Source organism: Lathamus discolor, chromosome 5 (genome assembly GCF_037157495.1).
Source record: "Lathamus discolor isolate bLatDis1 chromosome 5, bLatDis1.hap1, whole genome shotgun sequence".
NCBI classification, from domain to species: domain Eukaryota; kingdom Metazoa; phylum Chordata; class Aves; order Psittaciformes; family Psittacidae; genus Lathamus; species Lathamus discolor.
Window position 1 is genome coordinate 57,691,598 of NC_088888.1, and position 26,579 is coordinate 57,718,176.

Here is a 26,579-nt window from a genome sequence, read left to right on the forward strand (position 1 = left end):
AACAAATACAGAACTTACAATAGAAAGGTTTTTAAAATCTAGGAATCTGCTGCGATACAGTATTGCTAAGCCTGACTGAATATGCAGCCCCATCTCATACAGAAAACCAGCCCCCAGTCATGTAGAAAATGCTGTAACTCTCTATCAAAGTTTGTTTGAGAAGTATTTTCTAGATTTTGCCTTTCCTTTTTCTAATGTAGAATCAAAGGACAGCAGATGCAACATATCTGTGATTTTATTGCATTATTATGTTAGTATTTTATTCTGCATTACTTCTTTGCTTCTCTCTCATATTTTTGTTCCTCATGGCACCCAGAGAAGTCACTGTTAAAAGCAGTACACACTGTATGATTATTATATTGGCTTTTTTTCAGTTTTCTGACCATGTCACAAGTTCAGTTGACTTTTAATTAATAATCTGATAGACATTGATAAACATTTCCTTAAATGATAAGCAAACACCATTTGTATGCTAAACTCACTGAACCATATTAGGTAAAACAGTTACCACCAACCTACTCCACCAACAACCAGCAGTTATCACCAGCCACCAACCCACTCAGTATTCAGCCATAGATTCTGTTCAGAACCTGCTATTCAGCAGATTCCCAGTGTTTCCAAGTTTTTCCTACTGTAGTTTCATAAGAATTTTAAAATATTATTAAATATTTAAAAATAATCTCCAGGGTAGTATTTTTGCCAAGTTCAGTCCAGTCCTTGTGAGATCACTCGTGGGTTTCCCTGCATGGTTTCATAAAGGTTTTTGCCCACTGCCCAGATAGAGTGAAGGAAAAGTGCTCGACTAGCAGTAGGTAATTAGAAATATATGCTTTTGCTTTTGGTGGCAAGACCAGAATATTCTGGATTAAACTGCTCATGAAGCAATGGTGTAATACACAATCCAGGCATGAAAGGCTGTGCTTTACCTCATACTTCCAGTGAACAACAAGAATTCAAAACTCATTGGAGGAGCAAAGAAATATTTGAGGAAATTATCTAGGAAAGTGGCCAGTGACAGGCACTTCAGAGGGCACTGATCATTATGTAGCCCACTCTGGCTGTACAAGTTGCGTTTGTTAATTTGATAAAGCCCTATACATATGGAACCATAAGACTGCCCTGTGTAAAAGCCAATATGGGACCAGGTTTTCAAAATTGGTGTGTCTGGTTGCCAAAATTTCTCATGCAAATCAGTCACTTCCAGAAAGTGGTGCTTGCTTTACCTCCCTAATTTCAGTTTTTATTTGTAACAGATAAGCTACAAAACATTATGAGACACAGCAAAGTGGGAGCCGACTGTACTTACAAAACATTGGGCAACCTTTCCAAAAGTTTGACTCTGTAGTTCTACTTCCTTCAACTGGCAAAATACCCATGATGATCCAATCACATCCTATTGGAGCTTGCCATGTTCTGTTCACACTAATTTGTTGGGGTTTTTTTAACAGGAATCTTTTTTCTGTCATAATTGGGGCAGCAATGAAGACCTCTTTCTGTTACTAGTATTAAACATTTTCACCTGAAGACCAATAAAAAGAGGGAACACATTTGAGAGCTTCAGTCTTTGTGAAGCAGCAGAAATAACAACTCTTTCAGCAGCTGGGCTAAATGGGGAGCACTTATCACCTGGTAGAAACAGAAAACACGCAGGAAACAAGGACTATTAGTTTGGTCAAAGTTTAAAAAAAAAAAAAAAAAAGAAAATCCTTGTCCCAGAGAAATGGGAGAATCTACCTTCATTTCACAGCTTACTTCACTCTGAGAAGAAAATGTTTGATAGAGACAAGAGCTGGAAAGAGAAACAAACATCCTTATTTTAAAAGGCTTGCAACACTGGAAAATAATACCACAGCCAAATCCCTGCTGCCTGCAGCAAGAATCGAGTGAAAAGCCTGCTTGTTCCTGCCAATTAAAATTTGTGGTTTTCTCTTGTAACACTATCAAAGTCTCTTCCAGAGAAATTTTATAGTGTTTTTCTGCCTCTGGGTCTCCAAGGAAAAGGAAGCTAAACACCTCACTTTCGCTACGTGCAACATTTATTACAACTATGTTGTGTGTTTTAAATATATCTGAGTCCCTTAAGAGCATTTTAAAAGGGGAGAGCAAAAATGACGAGAGTGGACAAAACCCTGGGACAACCATTTAAAAGGTGTGTTAAATGCACACGAAACAATTTTTTTGGATGCACTGCTTAAGAAGGATACATGAATTCCTGAAGATACCTCCAGGATGTTCACGAGACCTTGTGTGAGAAAAAACATATACTTCTTTAGTTTCCTTTTCATGTACTTTCAGTAATATGGCATGCTCATCAGTATCCTAATGTTTTCCTACATGTGCATTTTAGGCGAGTAGGGATCCTAGGAATCCACCTAATTTAGTTTCTGAGATTCCTTTGTTATTGTGTTTATATGACCACTCTTCTGTCTAAAAATGAAAACAGAAAAAGAGTACAACATCACAAAAGAATCCAAGTTATAAGACATATGCTTCTGCAGTACTTTTTAAATGTTTCGAGGCATCCTGAAAATGTATAACTCAAGAAAAAAAAAATCACAAGAAATAACATTTAGATAAAACAGCTAGCAAAGAATAACCAGCTAAACCACAAAGCCATGCTATTTTCTTTAAAGTGAATGAGGGTTTTTATATCTGTCAGTAGCACATCCAGTATTTCTGGTTAGAGCTGTAAAAAACACAAATATCAACCTTATATATATTAGAAAAAAGAATACAGAACCTTACCTCCATTCAGCTCTAAATGACTAACAGCAGGACCCTGGGATATGCGTGATAATGAGTGTATTATTTAAATTGATTTTTTTTCTAGAAAGGTTTTGATAGTATACTTCACATGTCCAACTACGTCACAAGCATAAATTTCATTTTTATTAGATCTATCTTGAAATATGTAGGTATATTAACAATATACATTCCCAGACAAACAACACTCATTTATAGCACAAATTACAATATGTCAACTACAGTATTACAATATAGCACAGACTACAATAGGTCTCTTTTCCCTTTCCTTTATATTGGCTGATATTTGTATATAACCTTGCAGTATGGTAAAGAAACATGTTCAGTTTTTCACTTGCAGATAACTAAATTTTTTTTTAATAAAATTAAGTGTAACAATTAAAGGAACCATCTGGGAAATTTTTACACTTTAATTGAGAATAAACTCAAGTTACAAGTTCTATCACCCATACAACACCTGAAAAAAACTTTGTCTCCTTGAGATCAGTGCCCTCTGGGTTTATGCTGGCATGCAATCAGAATTCTCATTTACTTCTATTATTTACTTTACAGATATGAATTCTGGCATTTAATAATTTTCTTCTGATTACTCATAAATCTTTATATTATTCATTCTTAATCAGCTTCAGAAGTTAGAACATTTTATGCACTATTTTCTCTTACTTCAGTTAAAAAGCTTCAATACGCCTTTGCGTTCTCTTTCTCCTATTTGCTCCTCCAGTTAGTCTGCCCCCTCATCTTTTTTTATTAAGCTTTGTAATATTTCTGAGATTAAATTCACAAGCTTAGAAAATGGTGAGGATGCCTGTTGTTTCAGTTCCTGAATTTGCCTCCTAAATTAGCTGGCATCCTGCTGGGGTGAGCCACAGTCTCTTTTTCCTGTCATTGTTAAGTTGTTCATTCTCTTAGGTTGTTCATTCTTGGTGTTTGCTCACCAGTGATGTTGTTTTCTCAATGATATTGATGTCTTTGCTTTTCCTTGGTGAATGCCGCCTTTAAATAAAAAATAGGGGCTGATTTTCAAGGATTATACACAGGTCAGACACTTATATGTCTCCAGTCCTTGAAGTTTTTTACTGGATACATTCAGTGCTGTATCAAGTCACATACACCTGATATGTCTGTAGAAAGGGATGTGTGCCTCCTTCCACCCGATCCCTGTTTACATCTTAGCAACTGAAGATCACATTTTTTCATCACATACCCATGTTACCCCAAAGATATATTTGAATTCCAGCATCTGGAACAGACTTGATTCAATCCCATTGTGCAATTGTTGCCCTACTGTTAAGTGTAATATCGTAACTGCACAGACTTATGGTGTGGAGAACATGTAGGAAACTCATTTAAACACAAAGCTCAGCCATGGATCCTGCCCCTCAGATGCCAGCAGGGAATAATTTTCATGACAACTGGGGTGCATACTCCCCTCTTAACACCAAATAGCTTCTCATTTCTGCTGATGTCTAAGCAGTATTTGTTCTCCTTTGCAGGAGGAAGGTAGAGGACCATGATAAACATTACCTACTGGATTATTCACCCAAGCAGGAAGGTCTGCCTGAAAAACTGAATTTGCAGCCAACTGTGCCTATCATCAGGTCCAGTTAAAAACACATGGGAGGAAGGATTCCTAGAATTTCCTAAAAATTAATATGTACACTAGATTACAGTGTAAAGAGAGAATAACAAGATCCACAAGTTTTCTTAGCCAACCTGTTCAACAAAAGAGAAAGAGAAGAAAGTCACTACCTCTCACTTTTCAAAGTCACAGAAGCACACATCAGATTTATTTTTCTATTACCATAGTGGTTCCTTGTCATTGTTTTCTCTTACCTCTTCAGAGCTAAGAAATTACTGGGCCAAATTGCTTTAATCAGAAATAAGTTGCAGGACCTTTTCCAATCTGCCATTCCTTTCCTTCATTCTTCTGCTCATTGGTTCAACTTTTCTCCCCCAGAGCAAGTCAGGAAATATTGCCTCATAACTGATCTTTCGTGGAGTAGCCATCGCTTCTTTGAAAGATGCTTCCTGATATGTACTCATTTTGCATGTAGAGGATTTGCAAGATGTAACTGCTGAAAAAGAAACTGACTCGGAACAGTGTTTCAGAGGCAGCTGAATGGTTGCTGGGCCTGGATTCCCCAACCTACAGGATAATGAGTCCATCCAAAATGTTTTGGGGTTTGATTTTTTTCCTGAAGCACTGCAGGAAAATATCATTGAAAAAATATATTAAAAAAGTTAATGTGGAATAAAGAAAATAATCACTCTAAAAAAAAAGATATGAGGAGGAGTTTCCTCGACTACAGTGCAGATGTAACCCAACCTACAGAACAGGCAGACAAGCCTGCGTCTCTGAATGCAAGAGTGGCCTATCCATGCAGTGCTCATGCATTGTTCACTACAGTATCAAAAGATATAACCTATAATGTAAGTAAAATATTTGTAACATAAAGATTCCATTTTCTGTTTAAACGTTTTTTCTACCTGCTCAAACTTCAAATCAGGCTGCAGTTAATATTCTGCTTTTGAAATGGTACAAACAAGTTTGTTGGATGTCATAATTTTCCTTTGCCCACAGGAGTACCTGGTGTTCTGAAACATGCTGTACTGAATTCTTCCATCTATGAGCATGGAGGTTTCTCCTTCTTTCCAGCTCTTCTCATCATGCTACACTCACACTGTTGTCTGCCTCTTCAAATGCCCAGACAATTGCCACATCAGAGAAAAGAAGATAGATTTCTAACTAGTGGGTACTGTGACAGTGTAATTATCTCATGGCAGGAAACCTTATTTACTTATTATCCAAACAAGTATAAATTTATAGAAAAGAAAAACCTGCTAAGAAGAAAACCTGAGGTACCATTTTCTGGGAAAAAATGTTTGGAGACCCTGCAGAAGGATCATTCCCCCAGAGTTATTTAACCTCAGTATCTCAAGAGACTAAAATATTCTTGGTCTTTGATCACGGACACATTTAGTCAACCAAGAGAAATTTCTGATCTTCCTTAAATTGCCTGTACCCCTACAGTCTGTCCAGATAACCTACTTTCTTGTGCCTCCTATCCTGGGGACCCTCCCTGGTAAGACTGAATTCCTTATATTAGTTTAATATAGACCCCGAACTATGATCAGAATAGAGCTGATATGGAAAGCATATTTAGAGCATGCCTAGGACATGCTGCTTGGAGCTCTTTTGGAGACAAGGTCAAAAGAAGTGGAGGATTTCGTTACCCTTTGTGTGATAACCTAATGGTTAAAACACCTACCAAACAAGTGGGAATCTAATCACACAGCAGCACTTCCCAGATGAGAAGGATACTGAAGGAGGAGGCTTTCAAACACAACTGTTGAATGGTCAGGAGGACAAAATTCACAGGAACAGCTAATGAACAAATTAAATAGAGTATAAATCTGCTTTCATATGAAAGTTTAAGAGGATAGACCAGGTCTCCTGCATCTCTGGCAGAATATTTATCAATATTTTATCCAATGCATATGTAATTTAAAACGCATAAATTTTCCTAAGCAAACAGATGAAAAGGTGCTAAACATAGAATTACTCTCATAACTTCTACAGCATTAGATAATGAAGGAAATAGTAAAAGTAACAGTTCTAAATGTGCATCCATTGTGAATTCAGAAGACTTTCTAAGAGGGAGCAAACAATAAGCAACGTATTTATTCTGCTGCTATTTTAACAAAGTAAAATAAGTCTAGAAGACAAAAGTGGATACTACTGAGACAAGCATTATTTTTCAGATATTTTCTGTAAGAAATTTTAAAAAAATTAAAAATGACAGTAATAAAAATTTGAAAACTAAAAATCCATGATACATTCTTAGGCATGCTGTTCAGATACTACAAACTCTCACTGGAATACATAATTTGGTAATATTTCAAGGATAAAGCTGAAGAATAAAAGAATACAAATATTTTTCAAATTCTCTCTCTTGTATTTTCAGCTTGATAAATAAATTAATAAACATTTGATGCATAAGTTATTCTTTTCAGGGCAAAAAATAAAATATAACTATCTGCAAAGTGCAATACACTCTGTTAGTAGAGCAATGACAGAAAGTATTATATTAAAGGGGTGCAATGTGATCAACTTGAAACAGCCCTCACGGGAACAGAATAGGCTAGTGCACATTCATAGATGAAAAGTTGGGAAAACATCAGAGACTGCTCAACATGAGCTTTCAACAGCAAAGCTGTGCCCCTCCAAGGTATATTTGAGCTCTCCGTCACGCCGTATGTTCTTTTCTGTGAGCCAAAATTCTACTCACATCACTGAAATTTCTCACAAATGAGACTAAAACAAACATACGTGGTCCACAGATCTCATCGAGGAGCTTGGCTCCGCACTTGAAAAAAAAACAAAAAAATATATACATGTATATGTACAAGACAGAAAGGATTTCTGTTGCTTCTGCCTGTTGCATTCTAAATGCATGTTTTAAATTGCTAAGGAATATGCATGTTCTGAATTGCTGAGGAATACATTTTCACACACTAATGATAGTAAGCTGGCTAGTTAGAAGCCAGGATAATCAGCTTAGAAGACATAGAAGTATATTGCTAACAAAGTAAATGACAGGTCACAAGACCTGCAACAAAAATACATTCTAAATTTTCAAATCTAAGAATTGTGCTAGAAAGCCATGCACTTCCCATATTTCATAATTCAGGTTATAGTGAAGATAAATAATGAAATCTGAAAGAGGACATTTTGGAAATATTTTACGTAGTACTCCCATGATAAGTGAAGATCAAGTAGAATAATTAATCACATTTTCTAAGCCAAAAGAGATAGGACCAGCCACGAAGACATGCAGGAATAATAAAGAACTAGGTCTAGCTGGTTTTATCGGGAAATTCACAGTCTACTTAGAGAAAATGTTGCCTGTAGTCAGAGAAATGCATGAATGTTAATGAGAAGTAAAACATAATAATAACTCTCATTGGCATAAAGGAAGCCCCAGTTATTAATAAATGCTACAAGGGGATTTATTTGCTATAAGTTTGTTCAGACAGTCTCACCTCCTCACTGAGGTAACTGTTATGCCCATGGAACCCTAGAATGACAGTAGCTGAGAGAGGCTGTGGAGGGACACAGCTCATCAGCCCCCAGACCTGTTCTTATACAGCTCCTTATCACATATGAAACATGTGAAAGGTTTTCATGGGACTGGAAAGGAAAGTTGTCCATGCTTCCTTAAACTGAACACTGAATATTTTGGAAGGCCTGAGGATATCTGGGAGTCACAAGCCTAGAGAAATTGAGCAGTGAAAACTCCACCTCTGCTGGTAATTTGCTATAATAGATCATTTTGGCCAAGATGTGTGAATCTTAAAGTATCCAATTTTCTGGGCTTTGCATGCCCAGTTCCAATATTAAACAATAAAACTTCTTACGTTTGCTGACATCTTAATGCCTTTTCAACCACTCAGTCTGCATGTGGAACCAAAAGCCCTGTATAAGAGGTAGTGTCTCAAGAAGCAAGCTAAGACACATCCCTTACATATTAAAAAGATCCTAAGACCTATTGCTTGTATAACACTGGGTTCCTTCACAGGAAGAATTGCTAAGGAAACAACATATTTTCCCACATACAAAAAGTTACCTGGAAACATACATTAAAGGGAACAATGTACAACAACACTGTATCCATGGAATACCATAGAGCAAACGAATGCAAAAGCCAAAGGCTATCCACATGTAAAGATATGTGATAGCTCTTTTTCATATTATGGATGACATCCTGTCTTCCTGTGATGTTACAACTAACTTCCCATCTCCTCTAGAGACTCCCCAGTTGTTTTGCAGAATCTGCTGGTGCTCCTGAACTGTCTTAGAAAAATTGTCATCCATTTACTTTAACTTTTCCTCATACCCTAGACTGCCCCTTTACTTTGATATTTTCTACTTGTAGCTTTAGCCACAGACATGGAGAGAGTTTTCATCTGCAACACTGAGTCAAAAGTCACTAAAGAAATTTATCTGAAAAACTGAAATAAATTATGGTGGTCTAAAAAAAGACTTTAAAAGGAATTTTAGCCAATATTTTCTATCGCTGTTTTGCTTAAATAATTTTTTCCTAATATTTGGTGCCAATAGAAGGACTACCTTTTATGCTTACTTTCAAATGAAATTCGAAGGATAAGAAAAACACTACAGATGAAGTGTTCTCACTTCAGTTTGCTTCAGTTCAGTTTGCTGCAGTGAGTTCTCACTAAACAAATGGCAAAGTTTTAACCAATATACCCCTTGAAATATCATATCTTCAGTTGCTGAGGTGAGTAGCTTGAGAGAGGACGCCTGCAACACCGGAGCGGAGAGGGGAGAGATCAGCGTCCAGGAGCCTCACCTCAGAGCGACAAGAGCCACTGAGGAGGGAGCCTCAAGTCCTCAACAGGACTTGGCCAGGACTCGGAAGCTCAGCTCCCGCGAGGGGCTGACTCACAGGGGGCGGAGCCAGGAGGCTCGGTGTCAGATTCAAACCGGCCATCAAGGGCCACTCTCGATCAGTTGCTGAGGTGAGTAGCTTGAGAGAGGACGCCTGCAACACCGGAGCGGAGAGGGGAGAGATCAGCGTCCAGGAGCCTCACCTCAGAGCGACAAGAGCCACTGAGGAGGGAGCCTCAAGTCCTCAACAGGACTTGCCCAGGACTCGGAAGCTCAGCTCCCGCGAGGGGCTGACTCACAGGGGGCGGAGCCAAGAGGAGTGGCACCAGCTGGGAGTGGCTAAAAAACCTTCCCAGGGAGCGCGGCGACCAGGAGCGCGGCGAACAGAGCCGGCAAACAGAGAGCGTCGAGGCAGAGGGTCGAGGCAGTTTGCGCGGCAGTTCGCTCGGGCAGGCGAGCGGGCAGGGAAGCGTTCCATCCGCCTCATCGAGAGGACTCGCCTGGAGTACAGGAGGGGGAAGGAGTGCTGAGGGACGTAGACGGATTGATTGACCAGATAGATCATGGTTACAACACGATCGAAAGCTGTAGGGAGTACTAATGTGGGTATCCAGACTGAGCCTTCCTGCAGACATGCAGCTGTGCAGGTCTCTGGCTGCAGCGAATGCCTGAGCCTGGCACTTGTATTGGAGCTAAATGTTATGATCTAGTGGCGATTACAGAGACATGGTGGGACAGTTCACATGACTGGAATGTGGTCATGGATGGCTATGTCCTTTTTAGGAAAGATAGGTCAGCAAAGCGAGGTGGTGGAGTTGCTCTTTACGTGAGAGAGCAACTAGAATGTATTGAGTTCTGTCCGGGGTCGGATGAGGAGCAAGTGGAATGTCTGTGGGTACGAATCAAGGGGCTGACTGGCACGGGTGATACAGTTGTGGGGGTCTATTACAGACCTCCTGATCAGCACGAAGGAGTTGATGAGGCTTTCTACAGGCAACTGGAAGTAGCCTCGCGACTACATGCCTTAGTCGTCGTGGGGGACTTTAATTACCCCGATATTTGCTGGAAGACTCACACAGCCAGTCATTCACAGTCTAGGAGGTTCCTCGAGTGCATTGATGATAATTTCTTAATGCAAATGGTGGACGTACCAACTAGGGGAGCAGCGCTGCTAGATTTAGTACTCGCCAACAAGGAGGGTTTGGTCGAAGTGGTGACGGTCAATGGCAGCCTTGGCTGCAGTGACCATGAGATGGTGGAGTTTAGGATCCTGTGTGGGAGGAATAGAATACCTAGCAAAGCCACAGTTCTGGATTTCCGAAGGGCCAACTTTGGCCTCTTCAGTCAACAGCTAAGGGAAGTCTCATGGGAAAGTGTACTAGGCGGTAAAGGGGCTCAAGATAGTTGGTTAGCATTCAAGGACCGCTTCTTCCAAGCTCAGGATCGGAGCGTCCCAATGAGTAGGAAGTCAAGTAAGGGATCTAGGAGACCGGCGTGGTTAAACAAGGAGCTGCTGGGCAAACTCAAGTGGAAAAGGAGAATCTATGGATTATGGAAGGAGGGGCTGGCCGCTTGGGAGGAATATAGGACAGTTGTTAGAGGATGTAGGGAGGCAATTAGGACAGCTAAGGCCTCCTTGGAACTCAATCTTGCTAGTCGGGTTAAAGACAATAGAAAGGGCTTCTTCAAATACATAGCAAATAAAACTAAAACAAGAGGCAATATAGGCCCACTGCTGAACGAAGTGGGTACCCTGGAGACAGAGGATATAAAGAAGGCAGAGGTGCTGAATGCCTTCTTTGCCTCTGTCTTTACTCCTGCAGACTCTCCCCGAGGGCCCCGGATTTCTATAGCCCCAGAAGGAGTCAGGACAAAGGAGGAGTTTGCTTTGGTAGATGAGGATTGGGTTAGGGATCAGCTATGCAAACTGGACATCTGTAAATCGATGGGTCCGGATGGAATGCACCCACGGGTGCTGAGGGAGCTGGCGGAGGTCATTGCTAGGCCACTTTCCATCATCTTTGGTAAGTCGTGGAAAATGGGCGAGGTGCCTGAGGATTGGCGGATGGCAAAGGTCACACCAATCTATAAGAAGGGCAAGAAGGAGGACCCGGGTAATTATAGACCGGTCAGCCTTACCTCCATCCCTGGAAAGATGATGGAACAACTTATTCTTGACTCCATCACTAGGCATATCAAGGATGAGGGGGTCATTAAGAACAGCCAACATGGTTTTATGAGGGGGAAGTCATGTATGACCAACCTTATAGCCTTCTATGAGGAAGTGACTAGGTGGAGGGATGATGGTAGAGCGGTAGATGTGGTTTTTCTTGATTTCAGTAAGGCATTTGATACTGTCTCCCACAGCATCCTCATAGATAAGCTGAGGAAGTGTGGGCTTGACGATCAAGTAGTGAGGTGGATCGAGAACTGGTTGAAAGGAAGAAGGCAGAGAGTTGTGGTCAATGGCGCAGAATCTAGCTGGAGGTCTGTGACTAGTGGAGTTCCTCAGGGGTCGGTGCTGGGACCGGTGCTGTTTAATATTTTCATCAATGACCTGGATGAGGGAACTGAGTGCACCCTCAGCAAGTTTGCTGATGACACAAAACTGGGAGGAGTGGCTGACACACCAGAGGACTGTGCTGCCATTCAGCGAGACCTGGACAGGCTGGAGAGTTGGGCGGGGAGAAACTTGATGAAATTTAACAAGGGCAAGTGTAGAGTCTTGCATCTGGGGAAGAACAACCCCATGTACCAGTACAGGTTGGGGGTTGACCTGCTGGAAAGTAGCGAAGGGGAAAGGGACCTGGGGGTCCTGGTGGATAGGAGGATGACCATGAGCCAGCAATGTGCTCTTGTGGCCAAGAAGGCAAATGGCATCTTAGGGTGCATTAGAAAGGGAGTGGTTAGTAGGTCAAGAGAGGTTCTCCTCCCCCTCTACTCAGCCTTGGTGAGGCCGCATCTGGAATATTGCGTCCAGTTCTGGGCCCCTCTGTTCAAGAAGGACAGGGAATTGCTTGAAGGAGTCCAGCGCAGAGCCACAAAGATGATTAAGGGAGTGGAACATCTCCCTTATGAGGAGAGGCTGAGGGAGCTGGGTCTCTTTAGCTTGCAAAAGAGGAGACTGAGGGGTGACCTCATCAATGTTTACAAATATGTGAAGGGTAGGTGTCAGGATGATGGAGCTAGGCTTTTTTCAGTGATATCCAGTGATAGGACAAGGGGCAATGGGTGTAAACTGGAACATAGGAAGTTCCACGTTAACATCAGGAAGAACTTCTTTACTGTAAGAGTGACAGAGCACTGGAACAGGCTGCCCAGGGGGGTTGTGGAGTCTCCTACACTGGAGATATTCAAGGCCCGCCTGGACAAGTTCCTGTGTGATGTACTGTAGGTTACCCTGCTCTTGCAGGGGGGTTGGACTAGATGATCTTTTTAGGTCCCTTCCAACCCTTGGGATTCTGTGATTCTGTGATTCTGTGATTCTGTGATTCACTGTTTCTAAGCAATTTATGAGTGGCTACACAACAAATGAAAAAAAAAGATATACAATTCTTACTTTAAATCCAGAATACATTAGCTTGTCAGAGGTCCATTGTGTGACAAATGATGCTTTGGATATTTTTCTCACAAGTCAATCTGTATAACCTCATAAATACCAACAGACATAAAGTGGGTTAAACTGTGAAATAATTCAGAAAGAGGATAAACATTAAGAACTTTCTATTTGAGGTGCTTTAATTGCTGCTTTGGCTAGTATATTGAACTGTCAGATTAGTTTAATTGAGGGTGACAAATATATTACATTCTTCCAAGAATCAATTTGGACTCCCTAATATATTTTAAATGAACTTTCCCCTATATTGCCAGTTTCACTTTACTTAATTTTTCAGTACTTATTTAGGATAACAATATATTTCATATTAGGGAATGCGTATGTATAATTTTTGTGTTTATTTTAAGCCTACTACAAAAACAAAACCAATTCCGCAACTCTAAATTTTTAATTATATCAGGATACAAATTCCTGCCAATAGCAGATGCAATTGCAAACCCAAAGCTATTATTTGCCAACCAATTATTAAAGTTGATTATTCTATTCCTCAATTAACAAAAGAGAAGATAGATGGTGATATTAAATGAAATTTGGACTTATGGCTATCCCTATATAAAACTATAATAAACTAGAATCATGGTTACTATCAATTCCAGTTTGGTTTTTAAATGAGAAGACTTCTGATATAGATCTTGATTTTTTTTCTGTAAGAATAGTCCCTAATTCAATATTTTTATCAGCATATATAATGTGATCATGTCTCACTCAAAAGCTTTAGCCTACTACTACCACCAATTTATCATTAGCACTTTATTATTAAGAATGGAAAGATACTGCCTCTCTTGCAACCTGGAACTGCTATGAAACATTTTGATCACCACTTGCAAGAAAGGTAGCCAAAATCTTAATGTACAGCCTTCTCCTAGTAAAGTAGGTAGTTACATATTTGCAATTAGAAGTCTTCAGTCTTAAAGATAAGAGCATCCTTTCTTTCTTAAAAATATTCAATAAATTGTTAAATGCTAAAATCATAAATTAATGTTTGTAGTGTCTCTGTGGGCATCATTTAAAAGTGCCCCAAGAATCTCTAGCTTTTACCACTTCATATGCTATTTTTTGAAACAAAACTAAAAGCTCTTTCATTACTAAGCAGTTATCTATGAAAGCAATACATATTTTCCCTTAGTACTATACACTGGCGTTTCCAAAATTCCCACTTTGTGACCAAGGTCTTTCTTATGTAGAGGACATATATAAAATTCATAAAAGACAAACTGGTTAAAAGTTGTCCTATGCCTTTTTAGGATCATCTCTCTTCTTACCAGTGGACCGTCTTTCGTGTGATTTAAATGTTATTTAAATTGATGTTTGCAAACAGAAATAAGCTAAAGACACTAATGCCTCCAACTATGTTTCTAGCACACACAGGTAAAGGATGGTGTTCAAACACACCTATCATTCATCCTAATTTATGGTGGATTTGGAAAGAACATGAGAAATTAATTTTCAAAAGCTGACTATGGAAAAGGTACTTTAAATAAGCACTAAGAACGGCAAGTTGTGTGATGGCAACTGTACTCAGATTTTTTCATATAGTTTAGTTTTCATTCATCAGAGATTTGTTCATTAGGATTGTGTGTTTGATTCCAGCTTCGTATGTATACTGGCATGTCTTTTGCCTATGTTTCTTCTAGTCTAACTAGGTGAATAGATGGCATATCTACAGGATGAACATTTGCGACTTAAATATATCAGCATGGTAACCTTGCAGCAAAATCTTGCTGCATGCTGAGTTGCATTACCCAGCAGGTCCAGGAAAGTGATCCTTCCCCTCTCTTCAGTACATGTGAGACCACTCCTGAACTGTTATGTTCAGTTTTAGCTTCCCCAGTACAAAGCAGACATCAGCATACCAGAGTTCAGCAAAAGGCATGTTGTGGTTTAAGCCTAGCCGACAGCCCAGAACCACGCAGGCGCTTGCTCACTCCTCCCCTTCCTGTCCCCTCTCTCAGAGGGATGGGGAGGAGAATTGAAAGAATGTAACTCCCACGGGCTGAGATAAGAACAGTCCAGTAACTAAGGTATAACACAAACCACTGCTGCTACTACCAATAATAATAATGATAAGGGAAATAACAAGAGAAGAGAAAATAATACCACCCGCCGATACCCAGCCTGAAGGAGCAGTGAACTAGCCCTTCAGGGTAACTCTCAGTTTACATCCTGGGCATGATGTGCTGTGGTATGGAATACCTCTTTGGTTAGTTTGGGTCAGGTGTCCTGTCTCTGCCTCATCCTGGCTTCCCCTCCTCCCTGGAAGAGCATGAGACTCACAAAGTCCTTGGTCAGACTAAACATTACTGAGCAGTAACTAAAAACATCGGTGTTATCAGCACTGTTCCAAGGCCAAAAGTAAAAAACACAGCACTGTACCAGCTACTAAGAAGGAGAAAAATGACTGCTACTGGTGAACCCAGGACAGTATTCACCCCTCATTCCATACCATTCACATCATGCTCAGATCCCACATTTTTCAATATACCATCACTCTTGTCTCATATATATAACTCACACACACACACAAAGAGAGAGAGAGATCATTCCTTAGTTCATGGACCAATCCCTATAAAGCTGCTGAGTTCGTCCGGTCCATGATGTCGGGCTTCATTTCTTGTAACAGTCTTTCAGAGCAGGAGAGAGTGTGTGCAGTGTTGGATTGTTGTCTGCTGATGACACCGCAGAACTCATCTGGTTTCATCGAAGTTCATTCTTTGTCGGGATGATGGTCAGATGGAGTCAGGGCCAGTCACTGGTGGCCTGAAGACATCTACTTGGTGGGCTACATAGCAGGCAACAGCATACAATTGAGTTCATTGGCTGTTATTATTGGCTGAACCCAGGACAGGGCATTAAGCTGGTCAGGGAGCTGGACTTCTTCAGCATTAAGAGAAGGCTTCAGGTAGGCATCATATTGCTGTCTGCAGTTACCTAATGAGAATGTATAGAAAATACAAATACAAGCTTTTCTGGAAGATACACAACAACAAGATGAGAGGCAACAGGCACAAGCTGGAACAAGAATATTCCAACTAGGTAGCAGAATATTTCCTTTCTTCACCACTAATGAGGATGATCAAACAATGGAACTTGCTGCTCGAAGAAACTAAGGAGTCTCCATCCCTGGGGATATCAGAACTTGACTGGACACAGTCTTTAGCAACCTGATTTGGCTGGCCCTACTTTGCTCAGGGGCTTGACTAGACAACCGACAAGGTACTTTCTGAGTTACTCTGTGAGTCTATGAATTGCAGACAGCTGTATGCTGCATTCATATATGCACAGAAGAGGATTCAGTCATGTTATCACAGTTCTGTAAATGTTTTTAAATGGCTTCTGGACTGGAGCTGGCGTACATCATTCGAGCAGTGAGTCCTAGGCTCCCAGAGAAGGGGCAAAGCTAGCAGGGAGCTGTCTGCTACTGGCTGCACGGACAGCAGCTGCAGGGAACAAAGTATCAGTTGTGATCTTGATTAAGAGGTACAAAACATCCCTTCTACTTTCAAACATTATCTGTGGTGAAAAAGACATCATCCTTTTGCCAGTCAACTGGTTTCATACCCCTGTGAAGTGTTACCATACCTCTCCAAACTACTTTACATGGTTGATTCTTAGTCCCTACCTCTGCTCTTCATGTGGTATCTGCATGCTTCACTTCCCATTATTCTGTGTTTGAGTACCAGCTTGATCTCTCTTTCAGAAAAGGATTTTTCTTTCTTGGATCAGATGAATGCTACCTATGACTTCAGCTGCCTGACATGAAGCTAAAGTTCCTCTAGAGTCAGTGGAGAGAAAAAGGTCCCTCCAGAGGGTGATTCATCCCTACTTTTCTTCAGAAACAAGACTGGTAAATTTCTTAGTATATGCAAATCTCAGAGATGTACTGTTTGCACACTGTTTATGTCTTTAGCTGTCTTCATTTGTAAAGCTTTCAGTGAGACACAGAACAGAAAAACACAGAGGGTTTTTTTGGACAATTTTGAATAATTTAGTTAGTGGGACCTGGAGAAGGCAGCACTGAAAGCAAGAAAAAAGGAGCTTTACAAGAACTGGTTTCATGTATAAAAGGGGGTGGGAAAACAGCCATATGAAGTATTTTGATCTTTGAAACAAGTTACGATTTTGTAAATGAGGATGCCTTATACAAGTATGCCCTTACAAAAGGTATAGCATTTATGTAATACTCCAATTGGGAGGACTCCTTCAAAGAAATGACACCCAGGAACCTAATAAATAAATAAATAAATAAATAAATAAATAAATAAAAAGAACTCTTCTTTTGATCATTTTCAGAAACCTAACACCAGTATCAGTAGTTTTCACAATCGTGACAATGCCATTTTACCAGTACTACGAGGTAAGGCTGCACAGTGGCATGAAGAGTCTTTTATCATGACACAGAGTACCGAACCTCTCTTGGCTAAAGAAACCCACAGAGCTGTTGAAACAGCAGCAAGAGTTGAGACAAAAGCTGTAAATGGGAACTTCTATTGCTGCAAGATGAAGAAACCAAGGTGTAAAAGAAAAATCAAACCTCTCCATTTGAAAAACACCAAAATGACTGATTTCACATCATATTTGCTCTTTGCTATCTCACAAGTCCTGTTCTTCCTTCTGGCATCATCTCCAAAGATTCAAGGTATGTCAAGTAATCTCAGATCAAGACCAGGAGAATGCCAACAGCCTGCAACTCGTGCCAAGCCCTTGCTGCATGACCAGGAGCCCACTGATCCGGGAGGTGCTCCAGCAGCAGCGCTCTGGCCAGCTGACAGGCGTCAGCCCATATGGCAGGCATGCAGGAGCAGACTGGAAAGAGAAACACTCGTATCAGTGTCAGCTGAGTCACCAGGGTGCCCGGGCATAACAAAAGAGGCATGTTAGAAACTGTCCTGGCTAGACAAGTGTAAAGAGGTTTCTTTGAAGGATGAGAGGAAACCAGACTCCTTTGGAGCTAGAGGATGAACGGAGAATATGCCTCTAATCTTATTCTCCTCCTGTGAGGAAAAGCTAAGATAAACTCATTACCTTGCATATTTCTCAACACATCTGTAAATAAAAGATTACCATTAGCACTTCTCACCAGACATTATTTGTGTGTCAGAATTGTTTAGGGTATTATTTGATATTCTCTCCTTCAGAGAGCATGAAAGCAAGAAACAGCTGCCTTTGATTTATTAAAGATGAACTATCACTACTGTAAAAGGCAGAATGGGAATATATGTGCACATCATAAGAGCAGGGCAGGATGGATACCACCTCCACATTTATGTATAAAGCTCAGTCCACAGCCTTTCCTTTATATAAGCCTGTCAACATTTATGCAGCCACAGTACATCTACACTGATATTTTTTGAGAGGTTTACTTGTGTGTTATTTGCCCATGATTGCACCAATGTAGGTACAGAATGCTTTGCTGTCTGCATGAAGCATATTGACTTGGGAATTAGATTTTGGGGATCAACAGGATATGAAAAAGAGTATAAGAAACAGCCTTATTTTTTAGTCAAATGAAAGACAAGGCAAGATTAATTAGAATTCAAGCACAGGAAGCAAAGGAAGAGTAAACTAGTGAGAGGCATGAGGATGAAAGCCCTGTACGACAGTACCACTGCACTTCCAAACTACAACTGGCTCAGAATTCAGCTCTGGTTCTCGGAATGTCAGGAGGCCGTGCAGCCAGAGCTGTACTGGACCTGATGGAGATATCACCTTCAAATTACCAAATTTACTCCTCAGCTGACAACAAGCAGGTCAACTACATTATCTCAGTCATTCCTCTACAGAAGCCATTAGCATGTGTGCCATCAGTGTCAAGGGATGTAGAACACTGTAGTTATTGCATACAATAATGCATACAAGCACTTCCCTGCTCCCCTTTTTAACTGTTGTGTGTGAGGCACCTGGGAGCTGATGCTGGACTAGTGCTAGAAGGGAGTGCTGTGCTATATATGCCATTGGTATCTCAGACATAGAAATTCTGACCACACTGAGAGGTGTTGGAGCACTTTTGTGCTCCACCAGCTCCTACTTCCCACCACACAACCTAACATCCAGAATTACCTTACTGGGCAAAACAGTTCTCAAAAGAGCAGGAAGTGACTGTGGGCCATGATGCGTAAGCAGCATGGAGGAGGAAAACAGACTTAGTTCTTTGCGTAGATACTTAAAACACTACTGTTTCATATTCACCACAAATAAAATAGAAGAAAAGAGAAAGAAACAAAAACTTGATTCAAGCTTGTCTTTTTTAATGCTTATGTCCCTAAACCAAGGCTATTCTTTCACGCTCTGTTGTCAGTGGCTCTCAGCTACTAACTCAACCAACATGAAATTATCTTCAGAAGCCAAGTGAGAAGCAGCTCACTGCAGAAGACAGTTGTTGGATGGCTTTGTTGTCACTGCTGACTTGTTTTTGTTCTCCATGCAGCACTTGATGAAGTGCATATTATTAGTGCCTGGGGTTCCCTGTGTCCTGTTCTGCACTGCTGCTACTAGGAGCCACGTGCTCTCACTTTCAGTGGTGGAACAGAAGCAAGTATTTGCTTATTTTGATGAGTGCCGGACTCAGCATTTCCTGGGAGGGGGTAGGGGGAGCACAGACTTGGGCAGCACCTGCCAGGCTAAGAAGCTATTCAAAGCAAGCATTTGAGGGGAAACAGTAGAGTGTTAGGAAGGCAATTTGATGCTGTGCAACATGTCCCTCAGCAGATCTCTCCAGCTGCCTGTGTTACCTACAGGCAGGGTTAGTGGCAGGCACACTGACAGCCTGCCCCTCCTACATCAATATTTTGTGTGGTTCAAGCTTCAGCCTAACCCTCATGGAGCCTTGGAGAAATTCTGGCAGAGCCAGACTCCACCACAGCTCTGAGTGGTTTTCCCTTTCTAAATAACCACCATCAGGCTGCTATTGTATTTCATGCCAAATGGCACTGCCCTGCAAAAAAAAAAAAATAAAATAAAATAAATGGATTGTGACCCTGCCAAAAGCGCAGCAGCCCATAGAACTGCTAGCCTTCCCTTCCCTCAGGTAAGCAGAAGGACCAATGTGCTTTGAAATCTGACAGCCGTGTAGCTCCAGTAGAATTCTGGTTTTAATATATTTTTGAGGTGGCTGGCAGCACTTTGTGAGCCAGCCAGATCTACCTCCCTTGTTACTGCCCACAATCTGGCACTCAGCTTTCCGCCTCACCCTGTTGTTCAGCAGGCAGGAAAATGACTAGTAAGGCACACAACACAGCAGAGCACCAAAGAGCAGCAGGCAAAATCACACACGTTCCTCCCCAGCACCAGTTTGAGCCTGTGCAAAGTTCAGTACGTGAAATCTCCTGGTAGTAGGGAGCACTCTGCCCTCAAAGCTTGTGTTTGATGAGTAGCACAATCACCCTTGGCTCAAACAAGATGATTAGCTGTAGCAATAAAAGGTCTGCTGTAACTAGCTACCTTGAATCCATTTCCTTCATGGGGGTTTCAGGCCTGGAGCAAGGGAAGCTGAGACAGAGCCTTTTCCAAGCTGCCTCTGATAGATGGTCTTCTGTGAAACCCTGCTGAAACCATCAACTGCCAGCAACAAATTGGCCCTCCTCAGAGGCACCAAATGTATCATATCAGGTGGCTCCAGCCCAAAGCGTGGAAACTTGCTGTGTCAGCACATCTGGGTTTGTGTTTTGGCAGGAAAGTGTAGGTTCTGGGAGAAATTAGCAATAATGGTGCTCAGCTTTAGACCATTTGAATTGAACATAGACATTCAAACTAAATTAACAGCATAACCCAAACTCAATATGGACAAAATAATCTTTCTCAAAACTACCCCCTCTACCTGCTTTTTCTGTGCAAAGTATAATTCATCCTGCCTGTCATAAAATCTTGCACCTCAAGGCCACTTTCTATTTAGGTATCCTACTAGGTCTTCACAATAGGTCTAACAATATTTGAATGTGTCTCTCCAGTTTCCAGCTATGTATCTACCCTGTTTTTCTGCATTACATATCTCACTTCCATTATTTCCATTTCAAAAAATGCTTCTCATTTTACACTGCCAAAAATACAAACATTTCTGCCTCAAATGTGGCAACAATTTTCTGTCCAACTATACCTACAAGACTTCAAGGTTTGACCCCTCCAATCTTATAATCCTTCTCTTATTCGATTCTCCCTCCTTTTCTGACACACTGAGCATCACACAATTACCTTAAACTTTCATAGCCGTGTTACCCACAACCACCCTCCATGTATTATGCACCTCAGTCAGCACCTAAATACAGATTGCTGTTCTGCTTGTAGCACAGCCATCAAAGTCCCTGTGAAATCTGCCAGCTACAGACACCTGCGTGACTTCCACACTTGGAAGAGGCATATAGCCTTGGACGAGGAAAATACTGAAAAACAGAGCTGCCTGTCCCTTGAAAAATCCCAATAATATGCCACATGCTCAAGGAGCACTTGCAGAAGGGCAAAGCACCAGCAGCTTCAATGGGTAATTCTGGCTCCTGGCCTGTGTTGCTTCCTTTGTTGAAGTCTTACACTACTGAAAGAGGCTGGTGAGCCTGAGCCAGCACACCAGCAAAAACAGCTGAGCAGATGATGCTTAATTAGCTGAATGAGAGAGCATTGCCAACTGTGCAGGGGGTGGCCCAGCTCTTTGCCTCCACCGGGGCTCCCTCCAGCACAGCATCAGCCCAGCTACTCACCTTGGAGCCCTTCTAGTTCACAACACAAAACTCACGCAATGTCATGACAAGGTGGTTGCTCTGGCTGCTCAAGTAAGTGAATTTTAAGCTGGTCACTGTCTCAGATTTTACTCAAACAGGCTGTCTGCTACCAATTACATATAACATCTTGAGTGTGTGAAAGGCAGTGTGACTGCAAGCACAGGGGTAATAAAAGTCTTGCAACTATTGCCAAGAATAAAAGCTTTCAGAAATATGACAAATACAATATGGACAAATGAAGATTGCTTCTGAATATTTAACTTGATACAATTGCAAAGATACTGTTAAAAGAAGATCAAGAAACAAATTTAATTCTCAGGGTTGTGATCAGAGCCTCCGTATTAAAAGGCGATATGCAGTTGCTAAATAGACAATTAGAGCATGAACCTTAACTCTCAGGGACATCTGTATTCAAAGCAAAAGTAAATATCACATATCGAACTGCAAAACAGCCAATTAACAGCTTACCAAAATTAGGGATATGTGTAAAAAGGAAAAAAATAAATAAAAAGAATGTAATGGTAAATGTCTTGACATAAAATTTAATGACTTTACACCTTCTTGGTTTTTCTATTCCCCCCCTCCTTAAAACCACATTTCCTTATATTAGGTCTCTTTAGGTTTCTCTCTAACTCATCCAATCTCAAGGATAATTTGGGCAGAACTTGAAAACCCTGAAGTTTCCAGGAGAAAAAGCTTCATTCAAAATTTTGCCACACCTGGTAGCAATAATCCAGGGGCACCAAGAATTCAGCCTGTGCAGAAGGCTTAGGTTTTTAATGTTTTTAATGTCTTTTATCTCTTGCTGATCTTCCAAATTATCTTTTAACATATATATTTTAAGGCTTCTTAAACTTTCAAGTTTTCCTGACAGAACTGGTTGCCTGATCATGCTGAGCTTTTTTATGCAATTGCTTTGTTCTGCTGCTTCTCAGTACTTTCAGTCAAGTCACTTCACCATCACAGAAGGCAGTTAATGAGTGGGATTGTAGTTTATGGCTCACAGACACAGTTGAAAGCCATTTCTAGATTTTTGTTACTAGTAATTTTAAGTAGCTCAAGTAACTCTACAGCAATCAGTGTTCCAGCAAAGGTTTTTGTAAGCAGGCAAAACTTGATGTGTTTGTGCCAACTCCTCAGGTTGTGTTCACCTTTTCAGGAACTGTTCCCAGCTTTCTGTTTGCATTTTCCCACTTATGCACGGCATGCAACTTGTAAGACATGACATTGAGAACCTTGTATGACATTCTCGGAGCGTGGCTTGTTGAGTGACAATAACAGATAGACCGTGAATATTTACTGAGAAAATAGCAGACTACATTTTAGAAAGGCTTTGCTCCTCCATTGATGTGAAAGGACTTACTTGGAGTGGATGTATATTTTTTTTTTTTTGTGGAATGCTTAAGGAAGCCAGAGATTTTCCTAGGGACATAAAAAATCTTGAGGTTTTGGTTTTGTTTTAAGGGGGGTTAACTTATCCTGCAGGTGCAGAGAAGAATATTCCAGAAGTATCCACTGAGGTTTCTACTACGGACAGGTGAAAGTTTCCCAGAAAAACTATATTTGAACAAAAAATGAAGTTTTCATCTAAAAATGAAATTTGTGTAATTTCTTGTTCCCATTCCTCCCCAAAAAAGTTAAGAAAACCTCACACTCTGAAATGAACAAGCAGCCTTCTGCAGTGTTTCATTAAGGCTCAGTTCAATGTTAAACATATCCTGGAGAATAACTGGGACACTGGACATGTCTACCCTGCAGACAGATCCACCCTCTAACTGGTGCTTGTATGTCAGCTACATTCAGCAATTGTGTGAATCCCTCAGTGCATAGTGATTGCCAGTAAAGCAGAACAGTCATAATAAATGCAGCCCTGTGATGGAACAGGGCTCAGGGAAGGAAGCAACATCCTGAAGGTGCTGAAATGCAGGGTTTATATCATTGAACCAAACACAGGTCAATACTGAGATCACCTGGCTAAGTTAGGTGGCCAAACTAGTTCACTATAGTTTCTCAAAACAGAAAAGATTACAAAATAAAAGATATTTTCAGCAACATCTCATCCAGAATTTTGCCGTCATTACATATATGCTAGCTGTAAATGAAGCATTAAATTCAGCTCTTTCAATAGGCGTCAGAGTACATTACTGCTAGTGATACAACTGACTTAAAGGATTTTTTTACTGTTGGTCCTCAGTTGAGCTCCACCAAGATACTAAAGGACTTTATATGCTAAACTAAGGCCTTATATCCACACAAATTCTGCAGTGCTGACTTTTGGACCCTTTTGAAAATGTGACCCTGAAATAACAGTTGAAAGACTAGCTTTGAACCTTATAAAATACACTGCCTTACAACACTCAGATTTTGCAGTAAACCTTGTGTATACAACAGCCTTACAATAAAAATTTCATAACAATAATTTTCTACCAGTCCAGACATAAACTGAAAAGAGACACATGGGCTGGATTACATTGAGAACAAAGGAAAGGCTGTCAGTGCTTCAACTTCGCTGAGTTGAGTCACAAATCTCCAAAATTATGGACACTATTGTAAGTCTTGCTACTGGATCTTTACACTAAGCTCTAAATAGTGCTCTTCTCATAGTCAATATTACCTTTTTTTTTTTTTTCCTACATATTCTGGTCAAAACAACACTAATACACCATTGAAAACTGAGGCTGAGAATAAATTTGATTGGAGTACACAGAGGGGGGGTTAGAATCAGATTATCAACCTTATGGACAAGTCTTCAGGTATGTCAGAAACAGGCAAACATTTTTAAGTATTTTTTTAAAGACATAATTACAACAACCACCACTCTTCTACTGAATCCAAATCAGAAAAAAATCCAGGTTGCTGCTGCTGTGTGATTGCTAGATTGTGTTTTCTTCTGGCTTCAGTAGCTTTTCGTCATTTAAAGTATTTGTTAATAGTTTAAGAAATGCAGTGATTCTTTTCCATGGCATGATCCAAGCAAAAGCTGCATGAGCTCTTTGGAAAGAAAAATACACGCTAGCGAGTAAGCTCTCAAATAGAACACTTGGAAACAGCAGAGAAATGTTGCATTAGTACTCTTTCTTAGCCAATGTTAAAAGAAAACAAAAGAATTAATCGACTGGATTAATGAGGATTTACTAAGCTACAAATATTAGGCATCAGCCCATATTTCACTTGGGAAATCAAACATTTTCATTTGTTTGCAATTCTTCCTTCTCATTTACCTGAAATAATGTCAGTACCAAACCACCAATCCCTGTTGTTAAGAGCTGACAGAAGTCTGTTTCTGATCAATGCCTCATTTTTTTCTTTTTCTCTTTTGCTTTTGTTTTTCAAACCAAGACTTGAGGAACTTCTGTATTAGTTAAAGCATAAAACCCAGTTTATTTCTGTGGCTTTCTTTGCTAGGATTTCTTTCCCTCAAATAAGATGAAAAAATGGCTGCTAGATATTCCGTTATTGCTTTATTTTCTAATGTGCCACATCACACTGGATTATGGGGGGTATCACTCAAATTAAATTTACTCCCGAGAGACACAATAACTTTCAGTCAAACCACGGGTACTTCCTATACTTCTGCATCCTTCAGAAGCAGGCCTATAATGCAGGATGAATGAATGGGAGTGAGCACAAACACTGTAAGACTACAGATCAAATCAACTAAGGAAGCACAAATTACCACTGCTGGATGAAAATAGTTACAGTCTTAGAAAAACTATTTCGGTCAGCTGAATAATTTGCAAATTATGTGTGATCCTGGGAAAAAGCATTTCTGAAAAAGCAGTTCTTCAGAAATGCTCTTGTGATGAAATGATGCCTGCTTTTACAGATTCAAATGGCCTACATTCAGAATTGAGTGCTGGCTTAGTGTTATCATACTAGGCATCAAGAATAATAATAATTAGAAAATAATCCTTGGCAAAATATACATAGTTTTCCTATTAGCTGGTCTCCAAGCTGTTTCTGACTGGCTGCCTGTCACCCAACATAGAGAAAGCTGGTAAGCAGGAAAAGTGAAGAGGTGTGAAAAGCTGGAGTGCAGAATCCACACCAGGAGAGAAACCCTTTGTGATTAAAGTGTGCCCACACATGGGCTGAAATTCCTTCCACCAAACACTTAAATCACTTGTGTTCAGGACCCTTCCAAAAGCAGGATGCATTTTAGAACCATTCCCACCACTGACCCCAAGCCACTCTTTGATGAAGAAAGAAATCCTTGGATACTAAAAACTTCTGGTACCACTGTCTTAGAGTCCACTCCACCTAAATGCTTGCTTAACTCTTAAATTGAGAGGGCCTCTTACTAATTGACATGCTCATCATTCATGAGTTTGTCTCAGTTGGCCACACATGTAGGACAAATTAAAACAACTGAGAAAGGTCCAGCTGCAGCAGCTGGGGAGAAATAGTACACTTTGAAGTAGCTGTTTTCTCAAGTTGAGACAAGATAATTGTGAGGACTCTGTCTGCTTTGAGGAAATTAAGGTGTTTTCAGAAAACTTTTCATCCCATGATAATATTTAATTGCTCATAAAAACATGTGCTCAGTGATCCCATGTTAGACACTCTATAGTTTATGCTCAGACTCTGGATGGTTTTAACTGCTTGTAAAACTTGGCATTTTTATAGAGGCTGAACCATTATGAACCTTCAAATTTGTCCTCTGACAAAAAGACCACTGTGCCTTGCATCTAAAATATAATTATTAAAGAAATTTTCATATTCTGATATAAAGCACAGTATCTGCAAAATGGGAAATTTCAAGGCAATACACAAGATGCTCACAATCTACTGGGGGCCATTCTTTTAGTGCTGCTTTGTCACACAGGAAGGTATCTATCACTCCTTTCGACAACCCCAGTGTTTTTGGCTTGAGCCTAATGCCTGATGGGATATTTCATTCCTTTGTTATTCTCAGCTTGAAAAATTGTTTCTTAAATCCCTTTTTTTATCTGTTGATATTCAATTTGCATCATCTGTGCTGGGCTGCAAAAACCAGTTGTGATTGGTGTTCTGTGCCAATTAAATTTTTATTGGCTTACATTACATATTAGATTACTCTTTTCTAAGCTTTACTAATACATTTTTA

The 26,579-nt window shown here is 40.4% G+C and overlaps 1 long non-coding RNA gene across 5 annotated transcripts in view; it reads right to left on the reverse strand.

Moving 5' to 3' along the window:
- Positions 1–26,579, reverse strand: part of LOC136015260 (uncharacterized) — a 149,528-nt gene that overhangs the window by 12,117 nt on the left and 110,832 nt on the right. For 2 of the 5 annotated variants that reach the window (XR_010613131.1, XR_010613133.1), the window contains 2 exons: positions 4,597–4,966; positions 2,904–4,476 (listed from right to left, as the gene is read on the reverse strand). This is a non-coding gene — a long non-coding RNA (uncharacterized LOC136015260). Of the gene's footprint in view, positions 1–2,903; positions 4,477–4,596; positions 4,967–12,909; positions 15,717–26,579 lie in introns of those variants that run through there. The other 3 variants (XR_010613134.1, XR_010613132.1, XR_010613135.1) reach the window with 2 other exon arrangements.